Source organism: Rutidosis leptorrhynchoides, chromosome 5 (assembly GCF_046630445.1).
Source record: "Rutidosis leptorrhynchoides isolate AG116_Rl617_1_P2 chromosome 5, CSIRO_AGI_Rlap_v1, whole genome shotgun sequence".
In the NCBI taxonomy this organism is placed as follows: domain Eukaryota; kingdom Viridiplantae; phylum Streptophyta; class Magnoliopsida; order Asterales; family Asteraceae; genus Rutidosis; species Rutidosis leptorrhynchoides.
Window position 1 is genome coordinate 315,915,089 of NC_092337.1, and position 23,127 is coordinate 315,938,215.

At 36.4% G+C, this 23,127-nt stretch overlaps 1 long non-coding RNA gene across 1 annotated transcript; it reads right to left on the reverse strand.

Annotated features, from left to right (window-relative positions):
• Nucleotides 1–277: 277 nt before the first annotated feature.
• On the reverse strand, nt 278–3,063 carry LOC139848030 (uncharacterized). The gene is made up of 3 exons (XR_011759796.1): nt 2,963–3,063; nt 791–1,792; nt 278–410 (listed from the first exon to the last, which is right to left on the reverse strand). It is a non-coding gene; the product is annotated as an uncharacterized lncRNA (long non-coding RNA).
• Nucleotides 3,064–23,127: the final 20,064 nt, after the last annotated feature.

Here is a 23,127-nt window from a genome sequence, read left to right on the forward strand (position 1 = left end):
CTCGTTGCATTAGAACACACCCGAGCCCATTTAATGAGGCCTCACAATAAACCGTCATATCTTCTACACAAATATATAATACAGTAGCATTTTAAAAAATATATATATAATATATAATTATTATATAACTATATACAAATATAAATATAAATTAAAAATTCAGAAACACTAAAAAGATTACAAAATCTAATTTCAACAACATTTATAAGATTAAAAAAGGCCAAATAATATCACATGGTGCGAGTATCAGGTGAAAGTGTTAAAAAGGAAACACGACCTTAAAATGTATTATCATGATGATGTAATACGTCATAATAATATGCTTCTAAATGAATCTTTTATTGACTACACCTTCAGCTATGCAAGATTGAAGCACAACAACAGAATGACGAAATTGATGTTCAACTGTTCTGCACAACCAATTTTAATAAAAAAAAATGCTATTTTTATTATATAACTTCATCCTGAGACCTTTTACAACATAGGAAAAATGCTATTGTTGTTGAATGATTGATGCATAATGCATAGCAAATAATATAAGAAACTTACATTATAGAACCTCACAAATAGTTTTTCACATAAAAATAGATAGATTATGGATTATAGATTTTTTTTGGAGCAGCAAAAACACACATTTTTTGTCTATAAATTATAATTTTGGACAGTGTTTCATGTAACTTTGAGCTAGCCAATTTTCATTGCATACAAATTTTTGACCTGTTTAGGCTTCAACCTGTTGACTCACCTGACCCATTTTCCAATCAAGGATTTAGAGAGAAGTTTATTGTACCTTGCAAATGCACTTGCAAAATGTCTGCATTCTCCTCTCAATGGACATGAACTGCAATTTGCTTAGTTTTTCGTCAAGAAAAGCTTTTGAAGTAACGAACTTACGTTGGCATCATTCAGAAGTGTACATTATTTTCCTAGTGTTAAAGATTTTTCGCAGGGCGATCTGAAAAAGAAGAATCATATAGCCCGAGTAAATATATTGTAGATTCGCCCAAAGTAAAATATTTACCGCCCAAGATTTCAAGCTGCTTTCTTGCAACATTCCTTCTTGTCCATCATCCCCCATTATAGATTACCTACTGACAAATCAAAGCTAAAAACTTTAAGTGTTTTTTACTAATCACTTCTTGTTCGGCATCCCACATTAATGGACTATGAATATTCCTTTGTGTGCCGCATCCCACCCTATCTATAAATCAAAGCTAAAACCCGATTCTTTGTAACTCACCAAGACAACACAAACAATACAACATTATAGATAACAACCACATGTCATTAACTTTTCATGTACTATGTTAATTCAGCCCTCAATATTTGTTACATGTTAATCAAATTGTGCGTTTTATATTATTTTAGTCATGCAGTCTTTGTTAGAGCACAATGGATTAAACCTTAGGTCATAGAAAGATGCATTCAGTGTAGGATAGCCACACCTAACTATTACCTAAGAAACATTGAATTTTAAGAAACTTAATAGAAAATCAGAGAAAATATAGGAAGAAACCTACTTAAGTATTAAATTAAAATGTGTAGTGGGTTACCTGGTTTGAAGGTATAAACGTTACATGTTTTTCGTATATGGGCAATCATAATTACAACTTGATATTCCACTCATTTCCTTGTCAACTGATATTTACCTTCTATGAAACCATTCAAGTGGCCAAGCTCCTCCTTATGGTCACTCACCATTGCATGCACCATGCATCGAATCGTAAGTTCGTAACCATCCCAAGCGTTTTCACACCAATCACCAAAATGTGTCTATTACCATTTACCACAACTACATACAACAAAGATTAAATATGGCATCATGTCATTAGTTGCGTAATTGGAAACCCACAGGTGGATATATAATAAGATATGAGGTGGCAAGATGGGGAATGGCTGATCTCTTAGAGCAAGGGGAGTGGTACCCCGTCTCCACCTCGTCGCACTCAAGGTGACTGCGTTACCCACTCCCCACCCGCGTCGCACAGGCCCGTTTCCCTCTGTCAATCGCATACGCGACGTGTTTTGAGGCAGCCCACTTTTGTATTTATGTTAATTTTTATACCCCAAGTGACATAGGACACCACTCCCCACTTTTTCTGACTCAGCAAGTCACGCCTGACATGCCAAGTGACCTGGGTCACCACTCCCAGTGCTCTTAACACTTTCAGCCATTTTATATAAATTATTCATTTGTTAACTATATATGATTATAAACTAATATTTAATTAAAAATTAAAATAATACTGTAAATATAATCCACTATCAATAGAATAGCATTAGCAGTTTCACATAGGCACATTGGCCAGTCTATAATATTAAAGGTCAAATCCAGAAACTTTTCTTTTTTAAAAGTCAGTTCGAAATAAGTGGCCAACTCGATCTTTACCCTCGATTGTTCCCCGAATTTTATTCCTCTGTACACAACATTATAAAGCAGGTTACTTTATCATTCAGATAGTAATAATAAAAAAATAACCATTAAAACAACATGATGTTTTGGTATAAACATAGAATATTATCGTACACCAGTTGACTATTTGCATTACTACTACAGTTTAATCCGGATCCCATCAGGAAACATTTGATTCAACCCATATATTTTGATTTATCGTAATATATAACTTATTTCATACATCAGAGAACATATTCGTATTAATACTACAGTTTAATCTGGGTCAGAGATTTATATATATAGTTTAAGATTAATTGTTTTTTACACAGGAATATTCAATATACCAAACGATTCAGGGTGGACTAACCAAATATGTTACGGAGTAATATTTACTAATGAGAACTACTCATATCAGTTCTGAAAACCTTTTTGAATTACAAAATGAGACAAAAAAATCATCAGACATTGAAATATGATACCAGTTAACATCAATCTATTATTTTTGGTCAATTGAATGCATATATTTGGTAATATTAACAATACAGAGCGCATAATCAGTATACATACCTGGCCTGGAAGTGAGTAGTAACCTGGTCGTCCGCGTTCATGTATATTTGGGTGCATTTGCAGTTGGTAGTCACTGTGTTTTCGCCTTGATCATTACTTATCTAGTAATGCAGGACAGTCATTAAACTTCATTTGGACAGAGTTCAATACGTTTTACCCATCATTTAGCACCCGTATTGACCGGTATAATTCCTAATCTAATGAGACTTATATACAGCACAAACACGACTTAGGTCCGATTATAAGTTTATATGGAAGAACCAAATACGTATTAAATGCTACATATACAACAGACAACATAAACATGAAAAACACCATTTGTGCAATCTCAAATAAAATTGAACATTTCGTTTTAAAAACCAACAAATAGATATAGATCAGCAATAAGGTTTAAGTTGTTTTACTTACTTTATCAACCCTCTGGGACATGGAATGTATCATAAGCCAACACAAGCTTGAGCAGTTTGGTCGATATTTGAGCAATTGAAAGCCATCTTTTTTGGCTGCAAATAAGTAAAGAATCCACATTTAAATTTAACCTAACCATCGAAATACATATGACCTATTTATTAAATATATAAGAGTGGTACCCATTTTATCGTTTATATAAATCAATCGCAAAATTAGTTGATAATATAAAAAATCTTTGAAATCGATTATATATAATTTTGTTGAAGAATTAAATTGAGAAATTAACAATAAAAGATATATATTCTTTTGATTTAAATAAATCAAATTCAGTGAAAACAGAATGAAAATCAAAAATGATTGATATGTATTGAACCCTAATTTTTCTTATTTCTTCCGTGTTACATTGTTGATGAGGGGTATACAGGAGAATTTATCTCCCCATTCTATACTTATCACGTGATTTTGTTGATAACTTTTTAGATGGATGGTTAGGATTGAAAGTTGTTTAGAGATATCACTCAATTTAGTGTTTCTTATTAGTGTAAGAGAGAAAGAAGAGAGGAGAGAGAAGAGTGTTGACTTTCAAAACGAACTATCCATTTTTGCAAACTTTAGTCGTAATTTTAGAGACAATAAGTGTCACAATTTTCAAGATTTTTTAACTCATGTCAAAAGTGGACGAACCAAAAGGTGACTGTTATTCTTAATTACATTTTTCTTTAACTTAAATAAACTAAAGTTATAAAATTATTTTAAACTATTATTATTATTTATATATGGAAGTGAACTATAAATATGAAATGAACCGAAAAGAAAATTTTGTATATTAATATGGGACGGAGAGAGTAATATCACAACATTTTATGACATATTGGGGTAAAGAAAACAAAATTTTAAAATCGTAATACGTTGGGTAAAGAAATAATAAAAAGAAAACAAAACTTTGAAACGTAATACTCCCTCCGTCCCAGATTAATTGTCCCCAGACAAAAAACACACAGTTTAAAAAATGTCATTATCACACTATACTTTTTCTGTACTTTTTTCTTACTTTACTGTTTTACCCTCAACTAATTAATTAGAAATCTCTCTCACCTTTGTAATTTAATTAATTCATTAGGGACAATATTGTAAACATCATCAAATTTACTTTCCATATTTGGAAGTGGACAATTAATTTGGGACGTCCCAAAAAGGAATACTGGACAATTAATTCGGGACGGAGGGAGTATATGGTTAAATAAGCTTATAGCCTTTTTAAAAAGTAAAAATGATAAAGTAAACTATGTAGTTGATGTGATAGGCTATGAAAGATAAATTGGGGTGCGTTTCTATAGTCAGACCCTATTTTCATTTTATGTTACCATATTCCTTTGTAACAGTTGAGAGACTTACCTGGTTTAAAAAAATCTATTTCAGATTTCCACCGTGCATAATAAGTGTCTCCAGACAGATACTGATACTGATTTGCAGGTAGTGTATCACTTCCTTATATGACAGGGATAATGAAAAAGAAGCACAAAAGCACATAAGTCTTTTATTTTAAACCTATATAAACCTAGTATTCACAAAAACACAAATTAGAAATCCGAAGAAACGAAAATTGGAATGATATCAGTGGATCAGTGGTAGAGGGAAGTCAGTTGTATCTTAACTCATCTTCACGTGGATCATACTGTAGATTTATCTTCTCGTTGAAGTAACGGTCTACTCTGTTGCTCTCATATCACTACTAGGGCTTTCCATTCCAAATTCCTCAATTTCAATCTCTCGTTGCTTCCAAATATTGAAATCGAAAAATCGTAATCATCACCTTCGGTTTGGTTATCGACTGGATCGGAAACTGGTATTGAGGTTTTTGCCATTGATGCTAATCATTTCCCTGGTTAGTCTTCTATGTTATTGCTCGTCATTTTTTTGTTTTAGATCATGATTAGACTTTTTTTAGTTATCATAGCACATTCTGTGTGATTAATGTCAAGTTTTACTGTTAAATTGTAAGTAACAAGAAGTGTTACCGTTAATTTCACTACGCTGTAAAAGGTGATTGTGCCGGGATGTTAATCCCTTTGGTTCTCCCTGTGTTTTAGGATGGAGGCACTCATCAAGTGCCCCCAACGACCACTCTGGTGACTCTAGAGCAGGGTGGACACTTGAAGGAAGGTCGTGGAATTTAAGTCTCACGTGACTTATAATGAGATAGGCGATTTGCCGAAAAATTTGGCCCTAGAGAACACATGACCTTATGAAAAACATTTTATATTTTGAAAAGGACAAACAACATAGCTTTTAAACTAACAAGTTTTCCGAAATTTAGCTTACAGGGTCATGTGCACTCAAAGTCGTTCTGGTGTCGAACAACCGCACAGACAACGTACTACGACCACAAAACAAACCTTCTCGATAATAGAGTTAGCGATGGGGTAGCACTTGTCAGTTTTTTTGAAAGTTTAATACTTTCTCTTCACACGGTACCTTTACATCATGAAACGATGTTGGTATGAAATAGTGTAGTTTAGAAATATGCTACTCCAAGTGTAACATCCCGTCTTTTTCCGTTAAATTTATTTTAACGCCGTCTTTTTTTAGATAATATCTTTTGTTATCTAAATTCGTACTTTCCATTAACTAACGTTCTTAATATTCCCGTTATTGGATTATAACATCTTCCGTTACTCTAGCGTATTTAAATATTTCGTTTGGTTAATTCACGCACCCGCTTTTAAACTCGAGGGACTAACTTTGTCACTTGACCAAAGATGTAACTAGTGGTTGACTAACCACCACACACCTCCTAACTCTCATTTCTCTCTTATCTCTTCTTTCTTACTTCCACTTTTTCTCTCATTTCTTCAAACAAAGATTCATCATCCATTTCTAATCTAGCAATCAAACATCAAAACGAATTGTACTTTTGTGATCCTTGCATCATCCTCTTCAATTTGGTACCAATTTCACTACTTGGAGTAAAGTTTCTAAAAACTCTAAATTTCTCTAATTCGTTTTATAGACTTGAAATGGTGTTAGTTAGTGTCTATGGCTCGAGTCTAACATGAATATGTGATTTATTTGCTCGATCTTGTTGTTTTGCATAAACTAGCATGAACTTGATATGAGTGTGTTTAATCTTTGATTTTGGTTGATTAAATGTTGTTGTTATGCTAAAGTTCATGTATTAAATGTGTTACTAGCATCATTAGCTACATTTTGGTATGTAGGTTGACTTGGAAAAACTCCATTTACAAAATTGTTGAATTCATGATTTTTGGTTAGGGTTTAGTAACCTTGAATATGAATTTTGATGCATTGAATGCTATGAAATGTTGTTAGTAAGTGTTTAGTTGCAATGCATGTTTAATTACCTTCGAAACGGCATATCGTGTGTGTAAATTGGATTCCCGAATCACCATTTGCATTTTTGAGCTTGAAACGTTAAATAATGATCATTCGACGAGGTTTTGGTTATTGTAAATGATGGATTTGATTGATGATATATGTTTAGTTGTATTCCTCGTTAAATTACCTTTCCAACGATATAAAATACGTGTTTTGAATGTTTACGGTTCATTAGTTATAAATGAAAGAAGTTTGGCTCGACAGTTAGAAAAAGTCAGCATTTCAGCACCTGGAGGACCCAAATTGTGGCCGTAACCCAGGCCATTGCGGCCGTAACCCAGGCCATTGCGGCCGTAACATTTTGGGCTATCCAAAATTACAATTTTTCGTTTAATTCTAACTATGCTACGCACCTCCGATTAACATGAAACTTGTTCTAATATGCTCATATATGATTATGCAACTTAGAAAAATTGTCCGAGATCTAACCCAAACACGTTGACTTTTTCGTTGACTTTGACTTGACCAAAGTTGACTTTTATTCAAACTTAACCAATACTTTATTTAATCGTTATAACCTTTCTCTTATACTTGATTCTTGCATGAAACTTGACAACTTGATTCATATGCTATATAATCGAGTCGTAACGAGCCATAGGGCTAATTGAACACATTTTGCCCGACCTTGTGTCGTAACCGGTAATTGATATAACTTATTTGTTTAGGTCAAGGTTAAGCAACTTTCTTTTGCACAACGTTTAAATACAAGTACTTTGGCGTGCAACTACGGTGAGATCATAGTCCCACCTTTTCAACAACTTTTATTCTTGTAAATCGTGGGCTGAGAAACATATACTTTGTTTACATTTTGTACTACTTACTTTTATACTTTGAACACAAGTACGAAAACAAACATTCCACGTGCGAGTTAGAACAAAAAGCCTCAATTCGATTATCATTAGTTACCCTTGCAGGGTGTAAGCGAGAACTTATGTTGTATGGCCATACGGGTTTGACAAACCCACATTTAGACGGTGCGACTGTCGGAGAATGAAATGTATTTTCGGGGATAAGTGTAGGTTCTGACACTATGTTTATGGGGTTTCGTGTATAGTTAAGTCTTGATAATTGGGTGTTCGCGAATAACAACACTTTTGGAATGAAAATGATTTGGATAATCAACGTTATGGAAATACAAAAATCTCATGGTTTAGAAACAACGTTTACAAATACACCTATGATTTCACCAACGTTTTTCGTTGACAGTTTTCTATATGTTTTTCAGGTTCATACTTGGCTACTTGATACATGCTTCCGCACACTTTGATTACTTGCTTGGGGTCAAGCATACATGCATACGCTAGTGATAGCACCTTTGGATTCAAACTTAATGTTTACATGTATACGCTATTGATAACATTCGTGATTTTCAACTTATATTATGTCGCAAGTTATTTCATTTATACTTTATAACTTTTGTAAACTTAAACTTGTTGTCGAACCGTTTGGTAACTTAAAACCTTGCAAGTCTTACACGTTTCAAATGAATGCGACATAATTTTGGTCAAACGCGTCGCATTTAGGGACTATGACCACGTAACGGGACCTAAGTTAATGGCGCCTTCAATGGCGATTTTGTCGGGTCATTACAGATGGTATCAGAGCGTTGGTTGTAGGGATCTAGCATGTGCATTAGTGTGTCTGACAGAGTCGTTAGGACGCATTAGTGAATCTAGACTACAACCGGATAGTTAATCATTGCATTCTGACTTGCATTTGCTATAGATAGCACTTACTTGACTACTTGTGCATATATACTTGAATCTTTCTTAGGTGAACTTCTTACTGGTACCAAATTTTCATCATACGAACTCGTATTCTGCCACTTTCTGATAACACACGTAAACTTAAGATTCATACATGTAAGAATGACGACGACTTCATTAGTCACACTAGTTTGGGAAATCTGTCTCCCATGTTGTTATTCACCACCGTCCCAGCTTACTATCCACAAGTACTATAAAGTTTCCACCACTATGGCAATCACTAGCCACTACCGATGTTACACCAGTATTCTTCACTATCTACCACTTCTTGTTACTACCACCACTACTCTAGGTGAGTATCGTCATCAATACTTATCACTACGGTTGCGTACTACTCGTTATCATAATTCGTTGCTCTTTTCATACCTAAGGACATTATTGTTTGACTTGAACCGCATTGATGTGAACAACCAGTTATACACTTCCCTAGGGAAACGCATCTTCAGAGTTGCACTAATTCCTTCGATTAAATACAAGTCACGTTAGAGATGTCGTTACACTTTGTTCATTTTAAATCTTCACGATTACATGAACTTAATTCTATGGAGTGATGTGGGAGTGGAGGTATGAGTTAGTGTAATATAACGACACTCGATCAATGTGGTTATATTATGGTAAGTCATACCAAAGTTCTAATGACTCGTGATGGTAATTGGACTCGATCAACCTAGTCACCACCATGTGCCATGTACATGACTTTATTTTTCTTTATTGCCATCCGAAAACTTCGAGAATATTGATAACAACCATACCAAGGACACACCTTTGATTATTGCCAAACCATACTTATGCTTTCGAATAAAAGACCAATTCTTTCAACTTCAAAACATATGGTACACGTGTATACTATCTCGTTTTCACACATTTTTATTGACGAACTACCAAAATGCATGATATGCTCACATCGAGGTGGAAACTTCTCTCTCATTACACTCGTACTTCTGTATTAGGAAATCTTTTATCTAAATTCTCAATGGAGAGAGAGACTCTTCACGTTATACTAGTATTCGCCACGAGGGTGAATAGTCCTAATGAACGTTTTCAGAAACCGATAAGAAACTTGTTCTAAAAACGTTTTCAAGTCCTAACAAATTTGTTCAAATATATCTTAAAGAAATGTACCTCGCTTCGGATCGAGATGCTCGTTTCACTTCTAGATTTTGGAATGCCTTACAAGAAGCCTTGGGGACACGTTTAGGCACGAGTACCGCGTATCATCCACAAACCGACGGATCAAGCGAACATACGATTCAAATCTTGGAAAAACATATTACGAACTTGTATCGTTGCCTTTAAACAATTTCACTTACAATGATAGCCAACATTTGAGTATTAATGTCGCACCTTTCAAAGCTTTATGTGGCCGCAAATGTCGTTCTCATAATTGTTGGGCCGAAGTAGGTGACCAGCAAATCACCGGACCCGCACTCATTCATGAAATAACCGTTAAGATCGTTAAAATCCAAGAAAGGCTCAAGACGGCTCGTAGTCGCCAAAAGAGCTATGCCGATGTTAGACGTAAACCTCTCGAATTCCAAGTGGGTGACCGCGTAATGTTAAAAGTCGCACCTTGGAAAGGTGTAATCCGTTTCGGGAAACGTAGAAAGCTAAATCCGCGATATTTTGATCTTTTTGAAATCTTAGAGCGTATTGGACCCGTTGCTTACCGTTTCGAACTCCCAACTCAAACAAATTCCGTCCATCCTACATTCTGTATATCAAACTTAAATACGTGTCTTGCGAAACAAGAACTTGTTATCCTTTTCGATGAGCTTACTATCGATGACAACCATCACTTCCTAGGAGAACCGGTTGAAATTATGAATCGTGAAACCAAAATTTAAAACAACGTAAAATCCCGACTGTCAAAGTTCGTTGAAATGCCCAAGGAAGTACCCCCACTTATTCGTAGAATTGGCAATGCAAGGTCTCGAGGAAGAAAACAACAACTACTACTTCTAACTAAATTTCGGGACGAAATTTCTTTTAAGGTGTAGGTAATGTAACATCCCGCCTTTTTTGTTAAATTTATTTTAACGCCGTCTTTTTTTTAGATAATATCTTTCGTTATCTAAATTCGTACCTTCCATTAACTAACGTTCTTAATATTCCCGTTATTAGATAATAACATCTTTCGTTACTCTAGCGTATTTAAATATTTTGTTTGGTTAATTCACGCACCCGCTTTTAAACTCGAGGGACTAACTTTGCCACTTGATCAAAGATGTAACTAGTGGTTGACTAGTCAACCACCACCCACCTCCTAACTCTCAATTCTATCTTATCTCTTCTTTCTTACTTCCACTTTTTCTCTCATTTCTTCAAACAAAGATTCATCATCCATTTCCAATCTAGCAATCAAACATCAAAACGAATTGTACTTTTGTGATCCTTGCATCATCCTCTTCAATTTGGTACCAATTTCACTACTTGGGGTAAAGTTTCTAAAAACTCTAGATTTCTCTAATTCGTTTTATAGACTTGAAATGGTGTTAGTTAGTGTCTATGGCTCGAGTCTAACATGAATATGTGATTTATTTGCTCGATCTTGTTGTTTTGCATAAACTAGCATGAACTTGAAATGGGAGTGTTTAATCTTTTATTTTGGTTGATTAAATGTTGTTGTTATGCTAAAGTTCATGTATTAAATGTGTTACTAGCATCATTAGCTACATTTTGGTATGTAGGTTGACTTGGAAAAACTCCATTTACAAAATTATTGAATTCATGATTTTTGGTTAGGGTTTAGTAACCTTGAGTATGAATTTTGATGCATTGAATGCTATGAAATGTTGTTAGTAAGTGTTTAGTTGCAATGTATGTTTAATTACCTTCGAAACGGCATATCGTGTGTGTAAATTGGATTCCCGAATCACCATTTGCATTTTTGAGCTTGAAACGTTAAATAATGATCATTCGACGAGGTTTTGGTTATTGTAAATGATGGATTTGATTGATGATATGTGTTTAGTTATATTCCTCGTTAAATTACCTTTCCAATGATATAAGATACGTGTTTTGAATGTTTACGGTTCATTAGTTATGAATGAAAGAAGTTTGGCTCGACACTTAGAAAAATTAAGCATTTCAGCACCTGGAGGACCCAAATTGCGGCCGTAACCCAGGCCATTGCGGCCGTAACATTTTGGGCTGTCCAAAATTACAATTTTTTGTTTAATTCTAACTATGCTACGCACCTCCGATTAACATGAAACTTGTTCTAACATGCTCATATATGATTATGAAACTTAGAAAAATTGTCCGGGACCCGACCCGAACATGTTGACTTTTTCGTTGACTTTGACTTAACGAAAGTTGACTTTTATTCAAACTTAACCAATACTTTGTTTAATCGTTATAACCTTTCTCTTATACTTGATTCTTGCATGAAACTTGACAACTTGATTCACATGCTATATAATCGAGTCGTAACGAGCCATAGGACTAATTGAACACATTTCGCCCGACCTTGTGTCGTAATCGGTAATTGATATAACTTATTTGTTTAGGTCAAGGCTAATCAACTTTCTTTTATACAACATTTAAATACAAGTACTTTGGCGTGCAACTACGGTGAGATCATAGTCCCACCTTTTCAATAACTTTTATTCTTTTTAATCGTGGGCTGAGAATTATATACTTTGTTTACATTTTGTACTACTTACTTTTATACTTTGAACACAAGTACGAAAACAAACATTCCACGTGCGAGTTAGAACAAAAAGCCTCAATTCGATTATCATTAGTTACACTTGCAGGGTGTAAGCGAGAACTTATGTTGTATGGCCATACGGGTTTGACAAACCCTCATTTAGACGGTGCAACCGTTGGAGAATGAAATGTATTTTCGGGGATAAGTGTAGGTTCTGACACTATGTTTATGGGGTTTCGTGTATAGTTAAGTCTTGATAATTGGGTGCTCACGAATAACAACACTTTTGGAATGAAAACGATTTGGATAATCAACGTTATGGAAATACAAAAATCTCGCAGTTTAGAAACAACGTTTACAAATACACCTATGATTTCACAAACGTTTTTCGTTAACAGTTTTCTATATGTTTCTCAGGTTCATACTTGGTTACTTGGTACATGCTTCCGCACACTTTGATTACTTGCTTGGGTCAAGCATACATGCATACGCTAGTGATAGCACCTTTGGATTCAAACTTAGTGTTTACATGCACACGCTATTGATAACATTCGTGATTTTCAACTTATATTATGTTGCAAGTTATTTCATTTATATTTTATAACTTTTGTAAACTTAAACTTGTTATCGAACCGTTTGGAAACTTAAAACCTTGCAAGTCTTACACGTTTCAAATGAATGCGACATAATTTTGGTCAAACGCGTCTCATTTAGGGACTATGACCACGTAACAGGACCTAAGTTAACGGCGCCGTCAATGGCGATTTTTTCGGGTCGTTACACCATGTAAAACGAACATACATAAGACTTTACTTCCTTATAAGGATAGATTTGATTCCTCCTTTAACACGCACACGCACTCATGCACAACAAAAGAAAATACTACACCAATCATCTAGGCACCTGCAATATTCACCAGAAATGGTGATATCAACTGCTCAATAACAACGATTACAACTTGGTTTTTGAATGAGTCAAAAATATTTATCCTCAACTTTTTTCAAAAATAAGACATAAAGCCAAGAGTAATACACCCGCGAGAATTTATATCTCTCCCCCCACACTTAAGATCATGTAATGCCCTCATTACATGAAATAAAATAAAATAATATAAATTCGAGAGGACAATAGAGTGTAGGAAATATAAAACCCGGATGTAGAGCATAAAATAGGAAAAACTGAGTGACAGACGGCTCTGCACTGATAGTCCTTCCTCGATTGTCATCATATAACATTCACCTCAAATAGTACGTACAATGATTAAACAAGAACACAAAACACACAAAATGTAAACTCTTTTGGGGGTTTTAAATTTTTTTTATTATTTGGATTTTTGATTTTAAACACACGCAATATACGAGGATACATGTGCAAGTTTATTAATGTAACATCCCGCATTTTTCCGTTAAATTATTTTAACGCCCGTCTTTTTTTTATATATATTATCTTTCGTCTCTAGATTCGTATCCTCCGTTAGCTAACATTCTTAATATTTCCGTTATTGGATTATAACATCTCCCGTTTACTCTCGCGTATTTAAAATATTCGTTCGGTTAATTCACGCACCCGCTTTAAACTTGAGGGACCGAAGTTGCCAAGTGGGCAAACTAGTTGACTAGGTCAACTAGTCAACCCACCTCTCCACCATTCATTTCCTTCATCACCTCCCATCTTTCTCTACTACTTCCATTTTTACTCTCAAACACCCATTTCACTAATTCATCATCTAAATCCGAATCAAGAAGCTAATATCAAAACAAATTACATATTTGGAATCCTCTCTTCACCCTCTACAACTTGATACCAATTTCATCTCGTTTAGGTAACATTTCTAAAATACTAGATTTCTTGTTCTTGATGTTTTTGACTTATAAAAGTGTTAATTAGTGTCTATGGCTCAAGTTTAACATGAATATGTGTTTGGTTTGTTCAATTTTGTTGTTTTGAGTAAACTAGCATGAACTTGTAATGGGTGTGCTTAATCTTATGTTTTGGATGATTAAATGTTGTTTAAATGTTAAAGTTCATGTATTAAATGTGTTACTAGAATCATTAGCTTCATTTACAAAATGGTTAAATTCATGATCTTGGTTAGGGTTTGATGAACTTTAAAATGAACTTTTGATGCATTGAATGCTATAAAATGTTGTTAGTAAGTGTTTAGTTGTATTGTATGTTTAATTACCTTCGAAACGGTGTATCGTATGTGTAAATTGGATTCCAGAATCATGAAATGCATTTTAAGAACTTGAAACCTTTATTATAAACATTTAACAATCATTCGACGAGGTTTTTTTTATTGTTAATGATGGATTTGATTGATGAAAAGTGTTTAGTTGTATTCCTCGTTAAATTACCTTTCCAACGATATAAGATACGTGTTTTGAATGTTTACGGTTCATTAATTATGGTTGTTTGAAGTTGGATTCCTGAATTAAGTGTTCAAACTGCTAGAATTGCTGAACAGATACATGGAGCAGCGCTCCAAACCCTTGAGCGGCGCTTCGGGCCCCGGCTGTCCAAAAGTGCACAATTTCGTTTAATTCTAACTATGCTACGCCCCTTCCGATCAACATGAAACTTGGCCAACATGCTTATATATGATTAAAAACCTCAGAAAAATAGTTCGGGACCCGACCCGAACGAGTTGACTTTTTCGTTGACTTTGACTTGACCAAAGTTGACTTTTGACCAAACTTAACCAATACTTGTCTAAACCGTTCTAATCTTCTTGTATGTTTGATTCTTGCATGAAACTTGACAACTTGATTCACATGCTATATAATCGAGTCGTAATGAGCCATAGGACTAATTGAACAACTTTGACCAATCGTGTTTACCATTATTGATACAACCTACTTGTTTAGGTCAAGACTAGCATCCATTCTTACACACGTTACTTGTTGAAGTGTCTTTTTACTCTTGCACTCAAGGTGAGATCATAGTCCCACCTTTTCAACAACTTTTATTCTTTAAATCGTGGGCTGAGAAACATATACTTTGTTACATCTTGTACTACTTACTTTTATGCTTTGAACATAAGTACAAAAACAAACATTCCACGTGAGAGTTTGAACAAAATCCCCAATTCAATATCATTAGTTACACTTGCAGGGTGTAAGTGTGAGCGTGAACTTATGTTGTGTGGATCTATGCGGGCTAGACGTGCCCTCATTCAGACGATTCGCTACCGTCAGGGATGAAATATATTTTCAATTTTAGTGTATGTTCTAACACTACGTAACAGGGTACCAAACAGTAAAGTCTTGATAATTGGGTGCTCCACAAACAAATTTTGGAATGCAAACGAATTGGAAAACCAACTATATTAAATCTTGTGGTTCAAAAACAACGTTTATTACTACACCTATGATTTCGCCAACATTTTTCGTTGACAGTTTTCCATATGTTTTTCTCAGGTCCTTGAACGCTATGTGATACATGCTTCCGAACTCTATTTTGACACTTAATTGGACGTCGAGTATACTTGCATGCATGGAGCGTCTTTTGACTTACTTTTAAATTGTGTCGCATAGGTTTCATTTGTACGTTAACGTTGTAATGTAACTAGTCGTTGAACTACTTTTGTAAACTTGAAACATCTTTACATTTGAAATGAATGCGACATATTTTGGTCAAACGTCATTTTAAAGACTTATGACCACGCAACGGGACCTAAGTAGACAGCGCCGTCAATGACGATTTTGTCGGGTTGCTACAGATGGTATCAGAGCTGGTTTAACTTTAGCCGAAAAGGTAGTCTTGCGTCCGGCTGTCATGCCGGGCACCCCCGACCGGACTATGCTTTTAGGCAGGTTAATCGTAGATGGGGTTCTCACAGTGTTACCTGTGACGAAGCATTCGCTCTTACCCCTTGCGATCCCTTTGCAGGAGGGTTGGCAGTTTGGCAGAAATGCGGGCCGTAAAATCACTGTCTGAGGTACGCTCAGTGGTCACCAAGCGGTTAGCTGGAAAGGCACTGGGTGGGTTTCTACCCCATCTGTAGCTACTTGCAGGGTCGCTACAGATGGTATCAGAGCATTGGTTGTAGGGATTTAGAGTTCATTGGTGTCAACCCCGAGTCATGGGGTACATTAGTGAATCAAGACTACAACCAGCATATAGACTTGAAGTAGGAATTACTTGACTACTTGTGTATTTATACTCGAACGTTTCTACTCATATCTAACTCTTATTTCATCTTAATCTCACGTTGTGTAATTTGATTGACACGCCACCTTGACTATATGAAATAATGTCGAATGCACATATGAATCAGGGTAATATAATTTCCGGGATTATATTACGGTGACTCGTATGAACATTCCGACATTATGACATAAAGAATTTAAGGCGAGTCAAGAAAAAAAAATTTCTTTCTATCTTTATTCCATATCACGATTAGTATTATTGAGAATACTAATCAACGATATTCGTGTGTCTTGAAGAAACAATGCCTCCCCGCTGCGGGCCACGTAATGAGACTTCCGAACAAGCTCTTCAACGCATGATAGCCACCGCCGTAGATGCAGCTATGGCCGATCACTCCTCCAACAACAATAACAACAACCACAACAACAACAATCATAGAGCCGGTAATTCAAACGAAGGGTGCTCCTACAAGAACTTCATGGGGTGCAAACCTCACACCTTCGATGGAACCGGGGGACCGGTTGTGCTCACCCGATGGTTTGAGCAAACGGAAGCCGTCTCTAGCATAAGCGGTTGTCGGAACCAAGACAAAGTCAAATACTCCACTCATACTTTCGCCGATATCGCTCTCACATGGTGGAATACATATGTACAATCGGTGGGTACCGATGAAGCCCACGCTCTCTCTTGGGCCGACTTAAAAAAAAAAAGATTATCACCGAATACTTTCCGCGCGAAGAGACCCAAAGGCTCGAGAACGAGCTAAGAAGTTTAAAGGCAATCGGAAATGACCTTAAGGCCTATAATCAATGATTATCCGAACTAGCCTTGATGTGCCCAAACCTAGTGACTCCCGAGTCCCTAATAGTTGAACTTTACATGGATGGCCTCCCTAAGAGCATTAAACAAGGGGTAATGTCATCCAAACCCGCTAATCATCAAGAGGCTTTGAAGATGGCCCGTCAATTGATCGAAACAGTGGACGAAATCGAAGTGTCGGCACCTAAAGCCGAGGATAAGTCAGGCGGAAACAAAAGAAAATGGGAAGCCCCCCAACCAAGCAACTACAACAACAACCCTGCCAAGAAGCCTCTCACCACCGACAATAGAAAAAGTTATGCCAGGAATAAACCATTTTGCAACAAGTGCCACAAACATCATTACGGTGAATGTGGCAAGCCATTTTGCGACAATTGTTAAAGAAGTGGCCATGTAGCCAACGATTGTAGAAATACCGCTCCCGTCGCTCAAAAGGGGCCCAATACACTAAAGACGATCACTTGTTTCGAATGTGGCCAAATGGGTCATTATAGAAGTGAGTGCCCAAGGAGGAAAGCCAACCCCAATGCTCACAACCGAACTTTCAACATTAACACCGAGGAAGCCCGAGATGACAATGAACTAGTCATGGGTACGTTTCTTATCAACAACTCTTATGTTTCTTGTTTATTCAATTCGGGTGTCGATAAGAGTTTTGAATCCACGACTTTGACTCATACTTATTGCGCTCCACCACTCCTCCCCCTAGATACTACTTAGGCAATTTAAGTGATCAACGGAAAACTATAGCGTGCCGATGAAAATTTTATCGGAGGACATACGTTGAACTTTTTGGGTAAAAAGTTTGAAATTGACTTAATACCTATAGAACTAGAAAGCTCAAAACCTATTCGTAATAAGAAACTGTTTCCCTACAAATGTGTATAGATTAGCGTGAACCAAATAATTTCCGATTGAGAACCGATATCCTTTTCCCCGTGTCAACGACCTCTTGATCCATTACAAGGATCTCGTGTGTATTCCAAAATCGACCTCCATTCCGGTTATCATCAATTGAGGGTTAAGGGAGAAGGTATCTCCAAAACCGCTTTCCTAACTCGTTACGATAGTTATGAATTTCTTTTAGTGTCGTTCAGTTAACTAAGGCTCCGCCCGTATTCATGGGCCTTATGAATCGCGTATGTAAATTTATCTAGACAAATCAGTTAGCATATTCATAAGTGATGTCTTAACCTATTCAATTCAAATAAAGGAGAAAACGAACAACATCTCCGTTTTACGCTCGAACTGTTGAGAAAAGAGCAACTCCATGCCAAATTCTCCAAGTGTGAATTTTGGTTGAATGAAGCCCAATTCCTAAACCATATTGTTAGTGGTCAAGGTATTAAAGTAGATCTCTCAAAGATCAAATTGTATTCGTAAAATCTTGTATCTAGCTGGTTATTACCGAATATTCATTTCCGACTTTTCCCGTATCACTCGTCCTTTAATCTCTCCATGTCCGAACCTCGAACGTGATTATCCACACCAACTTTACTAGCTAAATTCGTGTAGCACAAGATGGAACTCAAATATGGAAATATTTCTACGGGAACGCCTGAAAGGCATACTCTCTCGACTCGAAATCAAGGAAACTGAAATTCGTTATTTTGCACGAAGAATTTGAATACTTAATTATAGATCCGATCAACCTTCTCATCACCACTTACCACGATACATCACTCTGTTATTTTACTGTTACCGTCTGATATTATAGGAACCCAAGATAACGCACAATCCAAGGATACATCTTCCTTCTTGACTTATCGTCTTTATGCTTCTGATATAGGGCCAGCTACTTCTCAACTCCAATATAGATATGACTACGTGTACTATCTCACTCCCACCAAGTCTTAACATTTGGCCACAAGATGCGCGATGTGGCTACATCAAGATGAAAACTCATCCTATTCTAAATTCTCATTTCGCTCCTATCTTTTTCGCTCGTACTTCCGTATAAGGAAACCTTCATCTAAATTCTCGATGGAGAGAGAGACTCTTCACGTATTACTAGTATTCGCCACGAGGGTGAATAGCCCTAACAAACATTTTTGAGCCCTAACTAACTTGTTCAAACATATCTTGAAGAATTCTATTCCAACACAGTGTACCATTGTCAATTATCTCGGACCAAAATACTCGTTTCACTCCTAGTTTTACAAGAAGCCTTAGGGGCACGTTTAAACATGAGTACCGCGTGTCACCCACAATCCGACGGACCAAGCAAATGTACGATTTGAATCTTAGAAAGACACGTCACAAACATGTATTGTCACTTTTAGCTGATTCCTCTTACAACAGTAGTTACCACACGTGTATTAACGCCGCAATTTTCGAAACCTTATATGACCGCAAATGTTACTCTCCTATTCGTTGGACCGAAGTAGGTGACAAGCAAATCACCGGATCCGAAATCATTCAAGAAATAACCGTTGGGATTGTTCAAGTCCGAGAAGGGCTCAAGACGGCCCGTAGTCGCCAAAGGATTTATGCCGATGTTAGACGAAAACCTCTCGAATTCCAAGCCAGTGACCGCGTAATATTGAGAAATCACAACTTGGGAAGGTGTAACCCATTTCGGGAATGTGGAAAAATTAACTCCGCGAGATATTGAACCTTATTGAAATCTTGGGGTGTGTTGGACACGCTGCTTACTGTTAGATCTACCGACTCAATTAAGTTTCCGTTTATCCTACCTTCTAGATACCAAACTTAGAGAAGTGTCCTACGAAACAGGAACTTGTTATTCTCTTAGATGAGCTTACTTTTGATGATAAACTCCACTTCATGGGAGAACCGGTTGAAATTATGGATCGTAAAACTAAACCTTTAGACAACGTAAAATCTCGACTGTCAAAGTTCGTGGGAATGCCCAGGGACGCATCTTCACTTATTCATAAAATTTACTAGGCAAGGTCTCGAGGAAGAGACATCGACTATTACTTCCAACTAAATTTCGGGACGAAATTTCTTTTAAGGTGTGGGTAATGTAACATCCCGCATTTTTTCGTTAGATTATTTTAAAGCCCGCCTTTTTTTTTATACAAATTATCTTTCATCTCTAGATTCATATCCTCCGTTAGATAACGTTCTTAATATTTCCGTTATTGGATTATAACATCTCCCATTTACTCTCGCGTATTTAAAATATTCGTTCGGTTAATTCACGCACCCGCTTTAAACTTAAGGGACCGAAGTTGCCAAGTGGGCAAACTAGTTGACTAGGTCAACTAGTCAACCCACCTCTCCACCATTCATTTCATTCATCACCTCCCATCTTTCTCTACTACTTCCATTTTTACTTTCAAACACCCATTTCACTAATTCATCATCCAAATCCGAATCAAGAAGCTAATATCAAAACAAATTACATATTTAGAATCCTCTCTTCACCCTCTACAACTTGATACCAATTTCATCTCGTTTGGGTAACATTTCTAAAACACTAGATTTCTTGTTCTTGATGTTTTTGACTTATAAAAGTGTTAATTAGTGTCTATGGCTCAAGTTTAACATGAATATGCTTTTGGTTTGTTCGATTTTGTTGTTTTAAGTAAACTAGCATGAACTTGTAATGGGTGTGCTTAATCTTGTGTTTTGGATGATTAAATGTTGTTTAAATGTTAAAGTTCATGTATTAAATGTGTTACTAGCATCGTTAGCTTCATTTTGATGTGTAGGTTGATTTAGAAGAGCTTCATTTACAAAATGGTTAAATTCATGATCTTGGTTAGGGTTTGATGAACTTTAAAATGAACTTTTGATGCATTGAATGCTATGAAATGTTGTTAGTAAGTATTTAGTTGTATTGTATGTTTAATTACCTTCAAAACGACGTATCATATGTGTAAATTGGATTCCCGAATCATGAAATGCATATTAAGAACTTGAAACCTTGATTATAAACATTTAACGATCATTTGACGAGGTTTTTGTTATCTTTAATGATGGATTTGATTGATGAAAAGTGTTTAGTTGTATTTCTCGTTAAATTACCTTTCCAACGATATAAGATACGTGTTTTGAATGTTTACGGTTCATTAATTATGGTTGTTTGAAGTTGGATTCGTGAATTAAGTGTTCAAACTGCCAAAATTGCTGAACAGATACATGGAGCGGCGCTCCAAACCCTTGAGCGGCGCTTTGGGCCCCGGCTGTCCAAAAGTGCACAATTTCGTTTAATTCTAACTATGCTACGCCCCTCCGATCAACATGAAACTTGGCCAACATGCTTATATATGATTAAAAACCTCAGAAAAATAGTTCGGGACCCGACCCGAACGAGTTGACTTTTTCGTTGACTTTGACTTGACCAAAGTTGACTTTTGACCAAACTTAACCAATACTTGTCTAAACCGTTCTAATCTTCTTGTATGCTTGATTCTTGCATGAAACTTGACAACTTGATTCACATGCTATATAATCGAGTCGTAATGAGCCATAGGACTAATTGAACAACTTTGACCAATCGTGTTTACCATTATTGATACAACCTACTTGTTTAGGTCAAGACTAGCATCCATTCTTACACACGTTACTTGTTGAAGTGTCTTTTTACTCTTGCACTCAAGGTGAGATCATAGTCCCACCTTTTCAACAACTTTTATTCTTTAAATCGTGGGCTGAGAAACATATACTTTGTTACAACTTGTACTACTTACTTTTATGCTTTGAACACAAGTACGAAAATAAACATTCCACAAGAGAGTTTGAACAAAATCCCCGATTCAATTATCATTAATTACACTTGCAGGGTGTAAGTGTGAGCGTGAACTTATGTTGTGTGGATCTATGCGAGCTAGACGTGCCCTCATTCAGACGGTTCGCTACCGTCAGGGATGAAATATATTTTTGATTTTAGTATATGTTCTAACACTACGTAACAGGGTACCAAAAAGTAAAGTCTTGATAATTGGGTGCTCCACAAACAAATTTTAGAATGCAAATGATTTGGAAAACCAACTATATTAAATCTTGTGGTTCAAAAACAACGTTTATTACTACACCTATGATTTCACCAACGTTTTTCGTTGACAGTTTTCCATATGTTTTTCTCAGGTCCTTGAACGCTATGTGATACATGCTTTCGCACTCTATTTTGATACTTGATTGGATGTCGAGTATACTTGCATGCAAGGAGCGTCTTTTGACTTACTTTTAAATTGTGTCGCATAGGTTTAATTTGTACATTAACATTGTAATGTAACTAGTCATTGAACTACTTTTGTAAACTTGAAACATCTTTACATTTGAAATGAATGCGACATATTTTGGTCAAACGCCATTTTAAAGACTTATAACAACGCAACGGGACCTAAGTAGACGGCGCCGTCAATGACGATTTTGTCGGGTCGCTACAAATGGTATCAGAGCTGGTTTAACTTTAGCCGAAAAGGTAGTCTCGCGTCCGGCTGTCATGCCGAGCACCCCGAATGGACTATGCTTTTAGGCGGGTTAATCGTAGAGGGGGTTCTCACAGCGTTACCTGTGACGAAGCATTGGATCTCACCCCTTGCGATCCCTTTGCGGGAGGGTTGGCAGTTTGGCAGAAATGCTGGCCGTAAAATTAGTGTCTGAGGTACGTTCAGTGGTCACCAAGCAGTTAGCTGGAAAGGCACTGGGTGGGTTTCTACCCCATCTGTAGCTACTTACTGGGTTGCTACAATTAACGAGTCGTGCACTAGACTCGGTCTCCTCCTCAGTTGATGCCCGGATGGTGGGTTCCCTCAACCTTCAAATCACAGGAACCACCACTTGTAGTACCATCTCCAATCATACTCAACAATCCATTATCAGCAGTCTTGACTCCTCATTCAATTTCCTCAACTTTTCTTTCTCTTTTTTCGATAATTTAGACACTAACCAGATTCTTACATTCTCCTCATAGCCTTCTTAACCCGCCCGAATAACCTTCTCATAAACCTATCAACAATGCTATCATCTGGCGGTGTAACCACATCTTTCCCATG